This window comes from Centrocercus urophasianus, unplaced genomic scaffold, assembly GCF_019232065.1.
Source record: "Centrocercus urophasianus isolate 14NV4802_14NV808 unplaced genomic scaffold, USGS_Curo_1.0 seq_13, whole genome shotgun sequence".
NCBI classification, from domain to species: domain Eukaryota; kingdom Metazoa; phylum Chordata; class Aves; order Galliformes; family Phasianidae; genus Centrocercus; species Centrocercus urophasianus.
In genome coordinates this window covers 50,257,482-50,275,841 of record NW_024884475.1, presented here as the reverse complement: position 1 = coordinate 50,275,841, position 18,360 = coordinate 50,257,482, and the positions used below count along the sequence as shown (strand labels likewise).

The following is an 18,360-nucleotide window of genomic DNA, read 5'->3' as shown; positions in this document are numbered from 1 at the left end:
TCGCGATAGGAGGAGGCGGCCCCCGGGGCGCGCACATTGGCTGGGACCCCCCAGGGCCCGCCCCCGCTGGGGGGCGCGAGGCAGCGCCGCCATGTTCCTCTGGAGGCACGGCGAGGGCCGCCGGTCTCGGGACGTTTAAAGGGCAAATTAAAGTTATCTGGCGGCTGTGGGGAACGCGATGTCAGAGCATGTGCCTGCTGTATTAATAGCTCGCAGGAGGCACCCGAGGGGACCGAGAAAGCTTGCAGGAATACCTCGGGCGGCAGTAACCGTTTGTAGGGGCTGACGGCCGGCGCTGAGGGTGCTGCAGGCACAGTCTTTGTGTGCGTGGCCTCGAACCTCTGCGGTGCGTGCTGCGGGAGGGCGTCGGGCTGCCGAGCCCCCGGGGAAAGTGATCATAGAATCACAGAGTGGCCTGGGTCGAAAAGGACCGCGGTTATAATCTATTTTCAACCCCCTGCTATGTGCGGGGTCGCCAACCACCAAACCAGGCTGCCCAGAGCCACTTCCAGCCTGGCCTTGAATGCCTCCAGAGATGGGGCATCCACAGCCTCTTTGGGCAACCTGTTGCAGCAATGTGGCAGTGTGCACGTGTCTGTGAGCATTTGGGGGAACTAGAAACGGGTGCAGCCTCTGCAAGGCAAGGACATGGAATATCCTCGTGTCTGATGCAGTGTGAGCCTGCCAGCCTTGAGGTCTTCAACATCCCGGCATGTTCCAGAGGCTGCCTTCCCATAGAAGAGGCAACATGCCCTGGTTTCAATCTGGCAAGGTCAGACCCTCTGCAAGCACTGCAGTCAGTCACCCCTCCAGGAAGCACATGCTTGGAAATGCTCAGGTTGCTTGACTCGCACCCTGTGTGAGAGATCAGTGAGGACTGCAGCAAAACCTTACCTCTCTTCAATGCAGAGGGAAGCACTTCAGTCTCAAATGCAGGTTACGTGGCCTTCTTCACATGTTCCCTCTGCTGTACAAGCTTGTGATTCGCTGTTGCATGGAGTAGTTATGTGAAAGCCAGTGTAAAAAATTGTAAGTGTATACCAAGGAATTTGCCTTAAAACAGTCATCATATGTGGTTCTAGGATGATGCTGTACTGAGGAAAGCTAAGGTTAATGAGGTCAGCCTTAATTCAGTAATATAGTATCAATAATGGAAATAGAATTCATCTTAATGTAGGTGCTAAAAGATTGGCTGTTCCATGAAGAGACATTCCCTCCAGGACAGCAAATCTCACTGACGTCTGTGTTTAGCACAAGGCAATGAGACTGTAAATTTGATCCCCAGCCTCTCTTGCTCTCTGCTGCTCTCTGAGGTAGAGGTCTTTTCTCATGAACCTCAGCAACAGCAGCTTTAACGCTGCACACCTAAGCCACCATGAGCAAGATGGAGTCTTTCCCCAGTTCTAAGAAATGGAAAGAGAGGTTACCTGAAAAGGCCTTTTTCCCAAGCAAGAACTGAAAGCAGGTGCAAGCTGGAAGCACAGGGGCTCCCTAAAGTTAGACTGTGAGTTACAGGGTTCATTGTTTAACAGGTGTAGCTACTCTTGATCTTCGCTTTTTTTTCCTTGTGCTTAACTCACTAGGTGTGGTATCTTGTCTTTTCACAGGGAAGTAAATATCCTTTTGACATCTCAGGGCTTCTGCTGCTGGTTTCACACGAACCCACAGGATGGCAGTGTTTGCAGCGCTGCCTAGCTGGACGAGGTCTCCTCAGTGCATGCAGGCAGGTGTGTGCCAGTGCCCTGCTGACTGGAGTCAGTGAGTGGCAGCAGGGTGGTATTGGGAGGGAGGGGAGTAGGGCCTGGAGTGGGACTGTGGTGGGAAGGGTCTAGCCCAAAAGGGTCTTTCACCTGCTTCTTCCCCACCCTCTTCATTTTAGCTTGTTTACGCTGCTTTTCATTTTCTCTAAATGAACAATAAATTTTAGTAAAGCCTTTATCGTAAAAATTCCAGCTAGTTTTTTGAGGTTACTGTTACACATCATTATTCTGTTCCACATAAGTTCTTTGGTTTGATACGTATTTCTGTAGCAGTAATGCTATATATCCACATCTGCCAGTATTTAAATAAAGCAATGCACTAGAAGTGAGCAGTCACGTTTTATGCTTCTGATCTCCCTTGCCAGTACCCAGATGCCTAGTTTCAAGGGATATTCAACTTTCAGTGTTAACAGTGTTAAAATAATGGGCTAGACCAGGACATGTGCTTGCTGCTCTGGGTGGTGTTTTTTGATTTATTTTTGCTCCAAATGCCTATTTAGATCTTCCATGTATATGACAGTCCAGCCTTTTTATTCTACTTGTAGGAGATCAAATGCACTCTGTAAGGGACCTTTCACTAACTCTACCAGTACCACCAAACAAGGATAGGGATTTCCAGTAGCTAGAAATGTCATTAAAGAAAAAGTGAAAGCAGCTTGGCTTTTCATGGAATTCGTTGGTGCTTAGCGTACTGCATTTTCTTGAAACACTACATGAGATGAAAGTTTTACCAGCTGTTGTGTATTCTTGTTTCTCTGCATTGCTGAACCCTAGGAAACTAGTGCTGAGGTTGGGCCAGACACAAGAACGCTTTTTTTCAAAAGTCAGCAGTCTCCGTCCGACAGCAGACACAAGGGGGAGCACAAGCAGTCTGCAAGACAGTGCTGACCCCCCCCCCAGCACAGACAAGCTGTGGCACGACGCTAAGAAGAAACGTATTTTCTTCTGGTTTGTTTTCAGAAAAGATTAGTGGGGTTGCAGTACATTCTCCATGTAAAAGGTTGGTTTGTGTTTGTAGTGAGTTCCTCGTACATAAGTGTAGAAGCCTGGGAGGAGGCACAAAATGTCAGTCTGAAAATGTAACCAATACAAACTGAAGACTAATCTCACAGCCTGATCAGTCTGGCTGGAAACAGGAGCCAGCATTTTCACAATGGGCTGTGCTCGGCTGTAAGAATACAAAGAGTAACTCCCATCATGTGTTGGAGAACTGTGAGCTACTGGAAGGATGCAAAGACAGGGATAATACAGGAAAGATGGTGGGTTATGTTTATGCAGTACGTTCTAGATGTATAGTAGGATTTTAAGACTGCATTTCTGAGACCAGACAGAGAAATGTTGAAACTAACCCTAACCCTGATGAGACCTTGAATCAGTGCGCTGTCTGTGTGGATGCATGGGGAAAAACACATGTCAGCCTTAGTATGTAGGAATGGAACACCAAGATTTGCAGCTGATACGTGCAACTCTAGGAACAAGATGAAAGGCAGAGATGAACACTCAATGAGTGAGTGTCATCCAGCTTAGAGAGTGATTCACAGTGATGAATAATGAAGGCATCAGGAAGAATGGAGGATCTGAAAAGATTAAAATCTCTTGGTTTTATTCACTTTTATTTGCTTTCTCTCTCTCTTTTTCTTTTTTTCAGCTGAAATCCTTGAGTATGGGTATGAGAGGGGAAAAAAATGATGGGGAAGAAGAAGTTGGGAAATAGATGATGAGGCATTCTGCCTCAGCGTGATAAAAACATAATCTGTGTTTCAGTCATTGCTTGGGTAGTGCTTTTTGGGAATACGTCTAGTGCAGGAGCACAAGGAAAGCTATCAACCTCTGATTCAAAGGGAAAAAAAAAAAAAAGACTTTTTAGTATTTGCCCATAAGTCATGAGAAATAAATACTGATTACACTAACATTTATTATAGACTCTTAAATGTTGCTACACTGTTTGGAATTCATATGTCTAGCATGTACAGTTGTATTATATGTAGGTATGAATGAGTATATGCTATAAAAGTGTCCTAAGCAGATCTGTCGTTACATCCTCCCCTTTCTCCTCCACTTATACAGCACCCTCATTTCCAGTGAGCAGAAGAGATCTTGGCACAGCTTAGGGGAAAACTAACCTAAAGCTGTGCACTTTCTCCTACTGGGCATTGCTCAGCAGGGGAGGCTGTTCTCAGCTTCAGCCAGTAGAAGCGGGGGTGGCAGGCGGTCTCTTACAGCAGAGGATGTGAAGCATGCATTTGCATAGGCTGCTTTTCCTTGCCTCCCCTCTGCTCTCCAGCAAGCATGGGTTTATTTTAGCTTTGGCCTTCTGAAGCAGGATTGTTTTTCCCCTGAATAGGTCAGGCTGGGATAGTGCCAGGATACATGGCCTTCCATAGCTGGGGTGACTCGGGAAGCTGGAGATATCTACTAAGTAGACAGTGCTTCTAACTGCTGGGCCTGTGCCCAGTGTCAGAGGAGTATCCTAAGTTAACCTTTGTGATAAACAGCAAAGACAGCCCTCGGCAAAAGGACTTTTTCTGAGTCTGGTGTCAGGCTGAAACAGGTTACAGTGCTGCCCTCTGTTGTTGGAATTCAAAAAAACTCATACAAGGCAATGATGAAATTCAGCCGAACGTTAGTAAAATGTGAGTAGAAAAGCCACATGTGAATAAGTGAACAGTTTCATCCACTTGTTTCATATGGTGGTTCAGCCCATTGGTATGTGCCTGCATCTCTTCACTAGCAGTTCAGTTTGTAGGAACAGAACACAGCTAATAATATTATTCCTTTTTTAGCAGATAGTCCTCATGTCTGATCTTGTGTCCCAGAAGTCATACATTGTAGGATGCTTGTTTGTATTTTATGCACAGGGGAAATACAGAGGAAGAATTTTCTATTTTCTGTAGCTTCTTGTATCTGCTATTTTTTCTTATTTTTATATGGAATTACTGAATTTCTCACTTACAAGCACTTGAGATGAAGTTGTATAGAAAGCTAGAATTCAAGGTCACTCTTCTTTGAATAAAAGCTGTAGAGAATTGTCTAGAACTTTTTCCCCATAGCTAATCTGTGAACCAGTGTGGAAGCAAAATGAAAGTAGTCTGATATTTCCATCTGATCTGGAGGGAAATCCCATCAAGGAGCATTTCCTAGTCCTAGTGTAGTGCAGCCTTGCCAAACCTGACACATAGGTGACTCCAAACCCTTGCACAAATGCAGATATGCCTGGCAGCTATTGAAAGCAGACATACTGTCCAGACTGTTGGTGGCAGTGGGTTTTTTTTTTTAGCTAAAGAAGCTCAGTTCTCAGCATTGCTTAGTGAACATAAGTGACGGCCCTCTTTCAAAGTGGGATAAACTTCTCACTTTCTGACTGGTACTGAAAAACAGAAAATTGTAGTTCTATTCTGCATTCTGTCCCTGATGGTAAAGGCACTAAATAAAAGCAGAATTGATCCATAACTGTGACACAGCTGGTGTTGTACAGTGAGAAGTAAAAGTAACATCGATCCTATCAGCAACTGGACAGATTGTTTCACAGTGTGCAGAGGTTGCTGGTTACCTGTTTATGCAGCAATATTCAATATGGATATTTGTATGGGAACTGCTGAGTCACAGCCTGAACCTCTGATGGATCACCTGAGGCGAGCCATGAGTCAGCCAGAGGAGCACAGCTGAAGGCAATTCACCTGTGCTGCAGGAAGGGGTGGAGCCTGGCTGCACCCCTCCTAGACCCATTTAAGAACTGGCTGCCAGTGGGGAAGGATCTCTCCTGGAGATCTGCTCTGCTGGTGTTTTGTGAGTGAGCCCAGGTTAGGGGTAAGCCTTCTGTTTATTCTTTTTTGTTTTCATAGTCTGCCTTGACTAGCTCTCTTGTTTATTTTGTGATTGTAACATCCTAAGATTCTTTGATTATACAGTATTAAAATGAATCAAACCTTCTGTCAAAATATGTGAGAGTTAATTAATGACTTGTGGAAGTGGTTGTAACAATGGAGGTTCAAGGTTCATCATTGGTTGCCCCTGCCTTCAGGAACTTGTATTTTAATTTCTGGTGAAGAATACTTTTTCTAACATGTAGGCTTGCAACTTCAAATGGCCTGTAAAGGTGAGGCCTTCTGTCTTTGTATTGTAAACAATAATCAGTTCCTAACTCTTGGCCCATCTGATTGAAGATACTGAACCAGTAAAAAGTTCCTGTTTAACTTTTCTTTCTGCTTGGTTTGCTCTTCAGTTTTGGGAGTATTTACCCTCATTTGCCAGATTCCAAAAGCAGATGAGGGAGGAGAGACCCAACACCGTTGGTTGGCTGAGATGCTGATTTGTGCAGGCAATATCTGTTCCTCAGCCACGATGGCAGGGGGATCTGGTTGACTAGAGCAGTGGTCATAATCTTCCCATATGCCAGGTTTTTTGTTTGATGTGTATTTGCCTCCATCATATCTACATTAGCAACAGAAGAAAACAGGAAGATGAAAAAAGAAAAATCTGTTTTATATGTAGTCTCAGTAATTGAGAGTGTTGGTTGAAAAAAATTGGGTACAATCTGATTGTGCTTTGTTTTTTCCTTCTTAGATTTCACAGGGATGGGAAAATCAGTGCATCATCTGCTGTGACTGCAATTGAAGCCAACTTGGTGAAGTTGTTTCACTCTGATTTCATTCTACTTGGCCACGCTCTGGTAAGTGTCTGTCTAATCACATTTATTGTGTTTAATTTGTGAACCATTTATGAATGCAAACAGTTGATGAAGCTCAAAACAAAGGAAATTCACCTGTCATAGAAGAGATCCTTTTCCAAAGATACTCCAATACTCTTTCCCTTTCTTTTTTGTTTGTTTTTGTTTTGTTACTGTGAGTTGCTCTGCAGATCATTGTCAATTAGTGTGCATTAAGAGCACATGGGGACAGACAAACTTTACAGGAACAGACAAATAACAAGTATAGTGGTCAGTGGAGAAATCCTCAGTCCCTGTCTATCACCAGTGCGCATGAAGCTGGTGGGTCACTGACTTGAAGAGCCAGGTGGTAATATCCCTTGAGGAAGATGGCAACTTGGAAACCTTGACATCTGGCTAGCCTTCAGCTGCTGGGTGTCTGGCATTCCCCACACACTGCCTAATTCTGCCCCTGAGACCAGGAAATGCTGGGCACCAGGGGTCACAGAGCCACTGGACCCCAGGATGGTGCCTGTTCTCTTTGCAAAATTCTGTGACTGCCTTGCAGTTGTGATTTGGCACCACAAGCAAAAAAAAAAAAAAAAAAAAGTGTGGCTATGATGCTACATGCTTATCAATGATAACAGTGATCTGGAGACTGAGTGCTTTCACAATGCAATAGTCTTCATTCTGGAGGAGTTCAAGTCACAGAGAACTGGTTCATAAGCAAATTTAGATTGAAATATGTCAGTGAAGCATCCTAAGTGATTTCTTGCTGTGCTGGGTTATATGAGAGATCTCCAATGTCTTGTTTAAAAAAATATCATTTTATATAAACTCCATTAAGTATTAGGCTGTTTTTGTGCAATGCAATTGGAGTATGCTATGGGCTGGAACTGTGTACTGGGAAGGGAAACAATTTTCCCTTTACCATGTAGGGTAGGCAGGATATTTAAAATAAAGCTGGGCCTTTTTGCCAAGTGATGTATTCTAGTGTAATGTAGGTCAATCCTTCTACTAACTTAGGGCTCATTTACTTTCAATGAGTATGAAATTGTACTTTCTTAGTATTGTTTTGTCTTTTTGTCTCAGAAGAATCTCTCCTTTGTTGAAGAGAAGGTGTTTAGTAGGGAATCGGGAATTTCAGATAGCAAACAAATGCAGGCAGGGATGATTTTCTTTATTTAGAACCATCTGTCAGTGGGAAAGGAGAACTTCTATCTTCAAAAGCAAAACACACAGTCACTCACCTCTCACATGTTGGACAGGGTAGAGAGTAGAAAGAACAAAAGAAAAACCATGAGTCAAGATAAAGAGTTTAATAAGGGAAGGAAAGAGAAAATATTGCAAAGTAACAGAAAGCAATCATTCAGCACCTCCTACTGATGACTAACCAGTCCCTTGAGCAACTGCTATAGTGGCTACCTGGAAAGATGCTGCACCCCACCTGTTAGCGCTGAGAATGACATTACATGGTATGGGAAATCTCTCTTCTGCCAGTTAGTCAGCTGTCCTGTGTCCTTCCCCAGCTTTTTGTTCCTTCAAGCTTACTTGCTAGTGTGAGGCAGGGTGAGAAAAAAATCTTGAAGTATGAGTACTATTCAGCCAGATCCAGTACAACAGAGCTGCTTGACATTAATGCATAGTAGATCAGAAATTGAGGATACAGTTTCATAGTTAGCATAAAGATACTGGTGACTCAGTTGCAGCTCTTAGTTCCCTCTCCTTTCCAGTCGTGTGTTTCCCATCTCCCCTCAAGTCAGCACTAGCGATCATGCAGCCCTGCAAAAAGCAAATTTCCTGCATGTCCCCTACAGTGAGTTGAAGCTGCTCTGCAGGCATGAGCGTGAGAATGGCTGGCTGGGGTGCGGGAAAGTGACAGAAGTGACACTGCTGGAATAGACATGTCAATTTGTGGCACAGTGGGTAGTTCTTATGCTGTGGCTATATTTCATGCTTATGTACCCTTCATCAATCTCTCCTACCTCATATTTCTTTCTGAATAACCACTATCACCGTGTGGGCTGACACTCTTTAGCTTTAGAGCAACTAGGTAGGGGAAACTGTATATGGAAAAAGAATTCAATGGTTTGGTTCTCTGGAGCTACGATGTAAATTTCTCTTTGACAGTTAACAAGAAAAAGGCACTTAACATTTTGCAAAACTACATGTAAAAGTTGTTCATGGACCGAGCATTTCAACACGATATGGATTAGGCAGGTTCAGTTTTTACTTTGTGGTATTTTTCAACTGATTGTAGTTAAATCTAAAGCATGTACTTTAGGAAGTGAAGAGCTTTCCATACAAGGTCTGCCTTGTGAGGAAAAACAAGATGGTATTTTTGGAATGTCCGTGCCACTAGATGGCAGGGCACACTTTGAATAAAGGAAGTAGCGAACAGGCTGTATTCCACACTGATTTGTTCTTAGTCTAGAAAATCCCTCATTGAGCTTGTCAAAAGCTTGGTTGGAGTGAGGAGTGGCTGGAGTGTTGGATAGAACTGTAATTGTGTCATGACGCTTTGGCAGCACTGGCATGCAGTTTTATCTTTTTCTGCAGTACAATAGATATCTTAGTTGAATTCCTCAAAGCTCAGCTTAATAAGATAATAAGAAAAAGCTGTGCATTAACTGCAATTAAATTATGAGCCAATGTTGGTGATTTTGTTTAAAAAAAAAAAAAAAACTCTCCCCCTCATACACGTGCCACGCTTGCTGTGCCAAATTCTCAGCTACTCAGTCACTCCTTGAAGTAAATTGCAAAGAGCAGATTAGCTCAAGTGCTGACCTTGGAATCTGGCTTAAAATAGTTTGGATGGGCAGCTTGCTGCAGGTATCAGATTCAGATAGCATTTATAAGAGTTAAGGTGTCTGATTTTCACTCTTCCACATCAGTTTCATTTTACAGTAACTGTAATAAGTTCAATTGAATGAAACTTGCATAGTGGTGCTGAGAAGCAGGGTGTTTATGTTGTTCAGCTGCAGTTAAAGTCTTCAGAATACGAAGGTGAAAAAGTTGTGTGTTTACTGGTGCAAAATATATAGGTATGTCTGGACAAATTAGATGTAAAACTCTTCTATTTTCATGTGGAACATTACACGTTGGCAAATGGAAATGAGCATGCTGAGATCAGGTCTATATCTTTTAAAGATCATAGAATCAAAGAGCAAGTCTAGCTCCCTCAGCGTGTAGCGTCTTTGTAGGAGAGCTGCCTATTGGCAGCTTTGTAGGAGAGCTGCACTCTCTTATTTCAAATGTCCAGCACAGTTTTAGGCTTGCCTATCCCTCTGACCTGTTCTGCTATCTTATTGCTATCTCTGCTGCAGTGTGCTAGTCTTGACACTAAGCAAGTTGTTCTCTGCTTTCTATGCTTCTTACCAATTTCCTGCTCACTGAGGTTGTTCTGTGTGTGTGTGTCTTCTATCTTCCCCTAATATCCTCTCAAAAACTCGCTGTTTGGTACCCAGGAAGTGGTGTTTTTATAGGATGATTAAAAGATATTTTGACAACTCGCTGAAACACTGATTGAATTTCCCAGTGTGCCTTATCTACCTCTGTGTTCCTTTGATTTGAGGTGTGAGATGCCTTTATTTGAGGATACTGCAGATGTTAAACATATGATAAAATGGAAATAAGAGTTTCCCAGTCTGTATGCGCAAATGTAGGTATTGGTGCAACAAACCACATGTGGCTTTTTTGCAGGTGCTCCCTTCTCCAGGATTCTGGGCTTCCTGCCAAAGCATTTTCTCTCAACCTCACTGTTAACCAGTCCCTTGCATTTTGCATCAGCTTCTGTCTAAATAGGCTTAGCCCTCCAGTTAATAGATATCTTTTTCTCAAGTGCTGCCCATTGCACCTGCCTTTGAAATGTGCTCTGGAGAACTCAGTGATTGGTCTGTTGTGTGCTGTTGCTGTTTGGTTAAATCATTGCTTAGTTTCAGGTGGCTGCATTTGCATGCTGGAGCACTGGATCCTCCTGTTTACTGCTTTTGTATATCTTGGATGTGTTTGTAAAGCTTGAGGGGAAGTTCAGAATGAAAAGTATAATATCAGTGTTTGGGATAACAAATGGTACAGGCCATACGCTCTCTTCATTCAATGCTTTTTCTGTTTCCACATCAGTGAGCACGTTGGATGTAATGTTGTCACAGCATGCTACCAGAAATCCTGAGATCAGTAATGTAAAATAGGTCTTTGGAATTTTAATAATGGAGAAAATGTCAGTATGCAAAGTTGGTGCAGGGTTGTTCCTCCCTTCCCCCAGTTCTACTCCTTTAGATCAGTCAGTGTATTTTCTGACTTTGTGGATACAAAAAGTGGGAATGAGGCATTCTCTGGAACCATATATTGATTCCCACTCCGTTCCAGTAGGATTCACCACCCCAAAAATCAGTTGTACACAGGCATACTTGTAGACCAGAGTTTCAGGATCAGCTCCCATCTTCCCCAGGTGTGTCTGAAGAACTTGGAGTCCTTCAATGTTGACATGGCTTTGACATCTCCTAAGAGAGCCTGTGGCATCCAGAGATCATTGAGTTCTATCCAGACAGCTGTTTTTCCCCAGCTAGGTTCAAGGAGTTGTGTGTGACCAGCAGTGCTGCAATCAAACCAGCTTGAAGGTTGTTAAGTAATACCAAAGATAAGCAGCAAAGCGTTCAAGAGAGTGTGATTCGGACCCATCCTTTTGGTAGGAATGACATTATTATTGAGTTCATTGAATTAGGTTGGTATTTTTCTCATAAAATATACTTGTACACTGTCAGTAGTATACCTGGTGTTTATGCACTGGCTCCATGTGTGTAAAACAGTCCATCTTGGCAGTAGCTTTCTTGAGCATTAAGCTTAGCCAAGCCTTTTTTCCAGTAGTCTCTATGTATATCTTGATATGGAGAACATGTTGAGACATTCTTACGCAAGAAATGATTAGAAGCTCTCACTGCAATAGGCACAGTGGTGTGGTTCATTCCACATTACTGAAACACCTCTCTAGCTCAGGCTATCAGCCTCTCTAAGTGAAATTAAGTGAACAGTTATCCAGGGTTCCACTGAACCCATAGAACTGAGGAATATTCTCAGTAACAAGTCATGACAAAATTGAGTTCAGTACCAAGAAAATTGCTACTCATTTTCCTACCGAATTGTTTGTTTTCATTTGGTTACCAGAAGAAATGACCAAAAAAAAAAAAAACCAAAAACATTATAAGCCAGAATCCAGAAAGAGATTGTGCTAACTAGTTGTTGAGAGGTTATTTATTTGCAGCTAAAGGTACTGGAGTGATCTGTGTGTGAATTTCTGTCTCTGGGATTTACAGAAGCTCCTGTACAAGGCAGATGAAATTGCCAGAAGTGGGGCCTTTCTTTGATAGTTCTACTCTAAACGAGGACAAAGTGGATAAGACCCATTTCTCAGATCTTTTTAATTGCTTTTTAGATCCCAGCAATTCTTGTTTTTAATTCCAGAACATTACAATGCTCAAAAAGCTTAGTTTTGCTTTTTGAACAGGCAGTGAATTTGCTGCTATCTTGCCTATTTAAAGATGCTCATGTGCAATATAAAAAATCCACTTCCCCCAGACACGTTCTTGCACAGTACAAAACCACAAATGTTGTATTAAGTGCTATTCTTTTTCTTCCTTGGATCTTGTGTTACTTTATGTGCAACCTGGCTACATTTCTTTGTGAATGTGACTATACACCGAGAAGTGATAAAGTAGTGGACAGTGGTCAATCTATTTTAGTAGCAGACCTGCAAGGTGGCCAGTTTACATACTGGTTCTCAGCATAGCTTCTCAGCTGCTTATGCCTAATATACAGCTCTTAATCCTTTCTGCATGTCGTCCCTTGAAGCAAATGATAGAGGCACAGATTAGGAGATAGCAACAAACAGGAGATTTTGTCTGTTGATTGCATGTGCAAATAGCTAATCTTCAGTGCAATGTTCTTTAACCCCAGAACAGTTATGGACTCCTGAGAATCCATTCTTACTGAAACTCCCCAGCAAAATCAGATTTTCTATTCTTCATAGGGAAAAAAGTGCTGCAGGTTTACTTTGGTCATGTGTGTTTGTATTGGCAGAACACAAGCTTCCGTAAACGCACGTGTGTAAATGAAAAGTGAATGTAGATAAGCAAAGTTGAAAGGCAGTAAAATGAGCACTGTCAGCTGAGGGCAGCCGCAAAAGCAGCTCCCAGTCTGCCCTCCTCAGCAGACTTTCTACAGCCTAAAGCAGGATAAACGGGCCATTTGCTGTGCTCCTAACCTGGGAGTCAGAAGTCCCCGTAAGAAGCTGCTGTGGCACGCTAACGAAAGGGTTTCTTGAGTTATGTAAAGTGGGAAAGCAAGGTGATGAAACCGAAACAACAAATAAATACTATGTTTCGTGCACCTTTTCAGTGCCTTGCCAAAACCAAAATGTATCTCCCCAGAAGTCAGCTGACTTTTATCGGCTTTGCAAAATGATGAATGAATGCCTTGGCTCTTTATTATTGCTTAAGTCATTCCTGTTTATGCCAGTATTTCAAGGATTATGTTTTGATTGTTCTGGAGAAGTGAAAACACTTTCTTGCTGATGAATAAACACTGACACTTTTAAATATTTGTATGCAAAATGTCTTTAAAGCCATTATGAAATGCTTACCAAAAGCACTAAGAAGCTGTTTCCCGAAAAGACAGTTTTTTCTCTCCATTTTCTTTCATGCTAAACAGTCCAAATGAAAAGCCTTTCAGAGTTAACTAGTTTAAGCAATACCAGTGTTTTAGTGTAATGAATAACTTTTTTATAGAGGACAATTGCACACAGTTCAATATGCTAGTATTTCTATTTCTGTGCCTCACCAATGCCAGGACTCTCGGGTAGAATTTCTTTCTTTGAGAAAGCTGAGGCGATCAAAACCCTGATTAACCTCTGATATTCACGTGGTGCTCTTGATCTTGAGGACCGAAGCAGTAACAAAGAGTTAATGGCAGCCATATGCTCACGGTATTGTGGGTACTGTTGACCCAAATGTGAACTCAGCCAGCTAGTGCTGCTAACTGCTGTTTGTTTCAGGTTTGGCGTGGAGATTACTGATGAAGAGTTTGAGCTGCTACTTGACAGAATCCCCCTTGATGAAGATGGAAGTGTCAGATACCCCCAGTTCATGGCCAGGTTTGATTCCTGGTATGCAGCATATGCATTTTATTTCTCATTTGTGTGTAGAATTATTTTTATTCTAAGAGGCTCCCCTAACATTTGCAGACTGATCCTCATTTCTTAAGTATGCTTCTTTATGACATTTCTTGCATGGGGAATGCTGATTGCATTTAAAATTAGCTGATGTTATGGGAATGTATTGTTTATAATCTAGTTTGTCTTTAAACGCTAGTTATGTGTTTTGGAGGACTTCAGAGTCGTGTAATGTATCCTCATGCTTTCTGTAGGCTGGGAAATATGACAGACTTCTAAGTAAAAGCTAATTGCTTCCCAAAAAAATCAATACATGTACTTGATGCAGTTCTAAGAACTTGAAGCATTTATAGACCCTATATATAATCTGAAGTTGTTTTGAAATGGTGATATTGCTTAACAGAAGCTCTACTCAGACTCTAAGGCCTAGTTACACACATGAGAGTTTAATTAAAATGAAGAAACAATGGGCTAAATACAGATACTTTATCAATTTCCAAAAATGAAGACTCTGTTCCCCAAACAGCTGTGCTAATAGCAGAGTAGATGCCAGTGACATTGCTGAGGTGAATGCAAGTCTCTTGTAGAATCTGGGACTGGAGAAGTACATCCCACCCACTTACATGCATACATAGATTTTTAGACTGCTTAAAGGCAATGCAAATGTTTCTGAGTTATGTAGCAGGCAAGAGCATATCTTCTGTATAGTCTGCATACATGCATGAAGGATAGGTAGAAGTCTGAGTACTGAAATAACATTAGGTAGTTCCTACACTTCAGGTAAAACTGCACATTGCAAAGCTGATAAAAGTGCTTCTATCTTCCAGTTCCACTAACTGCTTTTCTGCTCTTTCTCTCTCATTGTCCTCATCATCCTGCTTCAGGAAGTATTGAGGTTAAATTCGCTTGTCCACATGTTTTAACACAGAGCTGTCAAATAGGATACAGGATTCATGAGATGCATATGTCCTTCTGGAATGATATCCTTGAAGTAACCTCTGAGAGTCTCTCAAATTACACTTGAATGTCCTTGGGTGGCCTCCTGTTTTTCTCATACTTTTACTGCCAAGGCCTCCTCTCCAGTTCTTTCTTTTATAGTCTTCTGAATGGGTTGCAGCTACCCTGGATTTGGTTGTGCTTGAATTTCTGTGAAGTGTTTCAGCTCCAGGAATATAGCCTGTTGTGTCCTCTAGTGTTGAGGATGTAAATAGATGGCAGAGGATAAACATCCTCTGGCAAAACTACGAAATTTTGAGTAATCAAAAGCTTCAGAAATAAGATACAGAGAGGCACAACACTGGACCTTCTTCCTCTCACTGTGCACTCTGCTGTTGCAACTCTTTTTCTGAGCTTCGTGCTTTTTTTCTCACGCACAGATTGCTTCAGCTGTCATGTCCAAGTAAATTCTGAAGTCAAGAGAAGCCAACGTCCCTAAAAGAAGCAACATTCATCTTAGTAAGTGTATTCACTTCATGCATCAGATTGGAGACCACATTTATTTCAGCTTTTAGTAACTATTTTCTTGTATTTACTTAAAGTAACACATTTTCACCACAAAGGAGCTGCATTAGCACAAAGTGTTCTGCTGGCTGTCACTTGCCTTGGAGTGCATCTGCAAGGACACACACAGCTATTTGTAGCCCTTTAAGAGGCCTATGACTGAACCCACGTTTCAATAGTAAGAAGCTGTACTATGTAGTACTGACCAGTAGTTAACATGCACGGTTGTATCTAGTATGCTTTTCAACCAGGGGCAAATGACGTTGTGACCATTAGAGATGTGAGAATCCTAATTTAACTAACCTAACTCTGCCAGCTTCAAGCCCTTTGCGGTGCTGGCTGAGTTGGGAACACGCTGTATAACATCTACCAGAGAACTGTAGACAATATCCAGAACTTTGCTGCTGAATTAATTAAAGCACTTCTACATTAAACAGTGAAGGAAGGAATGTGCAGTAACTGGAAGTTCAAAGCTGCCTGTTATAAATGGGAGCGTGCTAGGCAGAGACCTTGGATGCATAGCTTACATTTGCAATGGAAAGTGCAGAAAAAGCTCATAGGGTTATGAAAGCTTTTTCCCCTGGATGTGCCCAGCCTGATATCTTCCAGGGAAAATGATGGGACCTGAGAAGCTGAGCTACCACCTGTTCCCATCTCTTGCCATATCTCATACAAAGATCTCTGCTTTTCAGAATCTCTGTAAATCTGAATGATTGACTACAGATTTTGTTTTGTACTGGTCAAGTCTCATATGACTCCCATGCTATCAGATGCCACCAAAAATAGCATTTGGTTAAATATAACCAGAAACTGCTAGCCTCTATACCAGAAGACTCTCAGGCATAGAAACACTGTCAGGCCCAAAGGTGGGTTGTATAGAAGAAAAAGAGAATGAGTATTGTAAGAAGTGGTCTGTCTTGGTTGCAGCTAGAAGAACAGTTAGGTTAGAAACCCAGAATAAGATGGGACAGAGGGGGTCTAGAAGTACTGTGGCTTTTGTTACGGTAGAGGGAAGAGCACCTGATCATGCAGCAATTAAGTGCTTTCTCTGCAGTCAATTTTTGAACTTATCAGTCCCATTTCCAAGTCACCTTTCAGAATGCACTCAATCTAGCAATTTCAAAGATTATTAGCATGCCTGCACTTGTTGCTTAGAAATAATTACTGTTTATACAGAAATCATTGTACTTTCCATGGCACAATTCTGTATTTGAACATGATCCAAACAAATAATTATATATGTTCATTGGGAATATTGTTGCTCAAGTCGAGTGGGAGAGAGTACATAAGCCCCACAGCATAGCTTAGGTAACAGGTCTTTATTTGTTTCACATCGAGAACTGGGGACCAGATCATTTTCTCAGATTGCTTTGATGTTAGTATGGGGTAACTTCATTTACTCCAGTGCAAAACTAAAGTGTGACTGGGATCAGAATGTAAGACTGAGGCATGGTAACTTTCACTTTCATCACCTACCCCCAGTGTCTTTCTTATTAAAACAAATGTTTCTTGCAGCTTTAGTCTCAGTTTCTGTACTGTATGTAGTGGGCTGGCCTCAGCCAGCAGCCAGACTACTGGCCAGCTGCTCATTAAATGACAGTGAAGATGTTTTATTTACTAAAATAACATCTTAATTGGAAATTTGATTTTCTATAACTTATATGTATTATTTATCTTCAAATAAAGTGTCATTTTGGTTGGAAAGTAACACTGTTAAAGAACTAAATTTGGTTATAAAAATGGCTGTGTATTGACTTCCCCTTTCACACAGTCAACTATTTCTTCCATCCCTCCCTTGTTATCCACTCAGGTAGGCCTACTACAAACCATAAAGATAGAGAGTGAGCTGTAGGAGACTCAGCATGTTCCCAATACCATAGATATTAACAGAAGAGCTTAAAGATTTGCCCTGAGCGAAAGAAAAAGTTTCTGAGTCTAAAGGAATATAACCAGTGAGGATAATGTGGAAACCTTTGCCCACAGTCATAGATGGGAAATACAGAATTTAGTGTAAGAATAGAAAAATGTATCTTCTTTCTCTATAATTACATTTTATGCTAGTGGTGATGATAAGTGGATTAATAAAAACAGGAGTTATTCAGAATCTGCTATGGGTGCATTAGACTTGAGACAAATTTTAAAAGAAGAAGTAATATTGTATATATTACCTTTGAAAGATTAGAAAAGGATTATGCAGTCAAAGTTGGTTTGTTTCCTCCTACTGTTTAGTTGACCTAATCCAAGATATCTGTAGACCATATCACTGTTACCCAGATGCTGTAATATGTGCACATTTGATGCTCATGCTGCACACTGCAGACTTAATTAGCCACATGCATTGGTGTGTACTGCTCATACACCCCAAGAGAAGGATCTGCCCTGGAAATCAAGTACATCAGTAGCTTGGCTCTTGCTGCCCGTTATCTGGGTATTTACTGTAGTGGCATGCACAAGATAGAAGGGAGATGTAACAGCAGAATCAAGGCATCATTCTTTTCTCTCATAGTGTGTTCACAGAAATAGGATAAGGTTTGAGAAGTGTTCAGCGTTAACTCTAATAACAGTGAAAACAGTGGTTAAACCCCCTCCCAAATGTTATCTTTTCAAACTGAGCGGCTAAATAAGAAATTATTTTGAAAGTCCTAAGTCATTTGCTCTGGCAGTTTTTTTGGTGGTATTTGGGTTTTTTTTTTTTTGTTTGATTTTGTTTTTAATTCACATACTGTATTAGAGTGCTAAAATATTGTGTGAGCTATTCCTGGATGATCGCTTCATTAGTCACTCTGACATAAGTCACACTGGTGAAAAGCACGAGTCAGATAACTGTAGAGTGGTTATTTTGCCTTGCAGATGAGTTTTTTAAAGGCTGCCTGTTTTTTGATGTTCCATTGGTAGCTACAGCCTATGCCAGATTTCAGAGACTGTGACCAAAGGCAGAGTGACAAAGATGCAGGATGAATGTCAACCTTAAGTGTTGTATTTGAGGAGCTAAGGTGAGAGGTCAGCTACAAGGTAAGACTTAGTCATGTCCTTCCAAAACCTCACATGCCCTTGAACTTCCCACCCTCTAAAAATAACCCTCTTTCCCCCACGGTCATCCTAAATTCTAAGCAAATGTAGGAGGTGAGTGTTCTGATTGCCCGACATCCTCTCATACACAGGCTTCTCTTCCCTGCCTGGCAGTCAGGCACAGCCCCCTGCTGCAATGCCCTTTGGGTTGTTTTTGATTCTGCACTCTCAGCCAAGCCCATGGGTCAGCCAACATTAGTACAGCTTCATTTTCATTAGTT

General features: G+C 41.8%; 2 long non-coding RNA genes across 5 annotated transcripts in view; both read left to right on the top strand.

Annotated features, from left to right (window-relative positions):
* Positions 1 to 376: 376 nt before the first annotated feature.
* On the top strand, positions 377 to 6,409 carry LOC122157183. The gene is made up of 3 exons (XR_006167785.1): positions 377 to 1,029; positions 1,608 to 1,727; positions 6,324 to 6,409. It is a non-coding gene; the product is annotated as an uncharacterized LOC122157183 (long non-coding RNA).
* Positions 6,410 to 13,253: 6,844 nt separating this feature from the next.
* The window catches only part of LOC122157148, a 17,743-nt gene continuing 12,636 nt past the window's right edge, over positions 13,254 to 18,360 (top strand). For 2 of the 4 annotated variants that reach the window (XR_006167779.1, XR_006167776.1), the window contains exons 1-4: positions 13,254 to 13,384; positions 13,454 to 13,564; positions 14,947 to 15,025; positions 17,966 to 18,082. This is a non-coding gene — a long non-coding RNA (uncharacterized LOC122157148). The remainder of the gene's footprint in view (positions 13,385 to 13,453; positions 13,565 to 14,946; positions 15,026 to 17,965; positions 18,083 to 18,360) is intronic. The other 2 variants (XR_006167777.1, XR_006167778.1) reach the window with 2 other exon arrangements.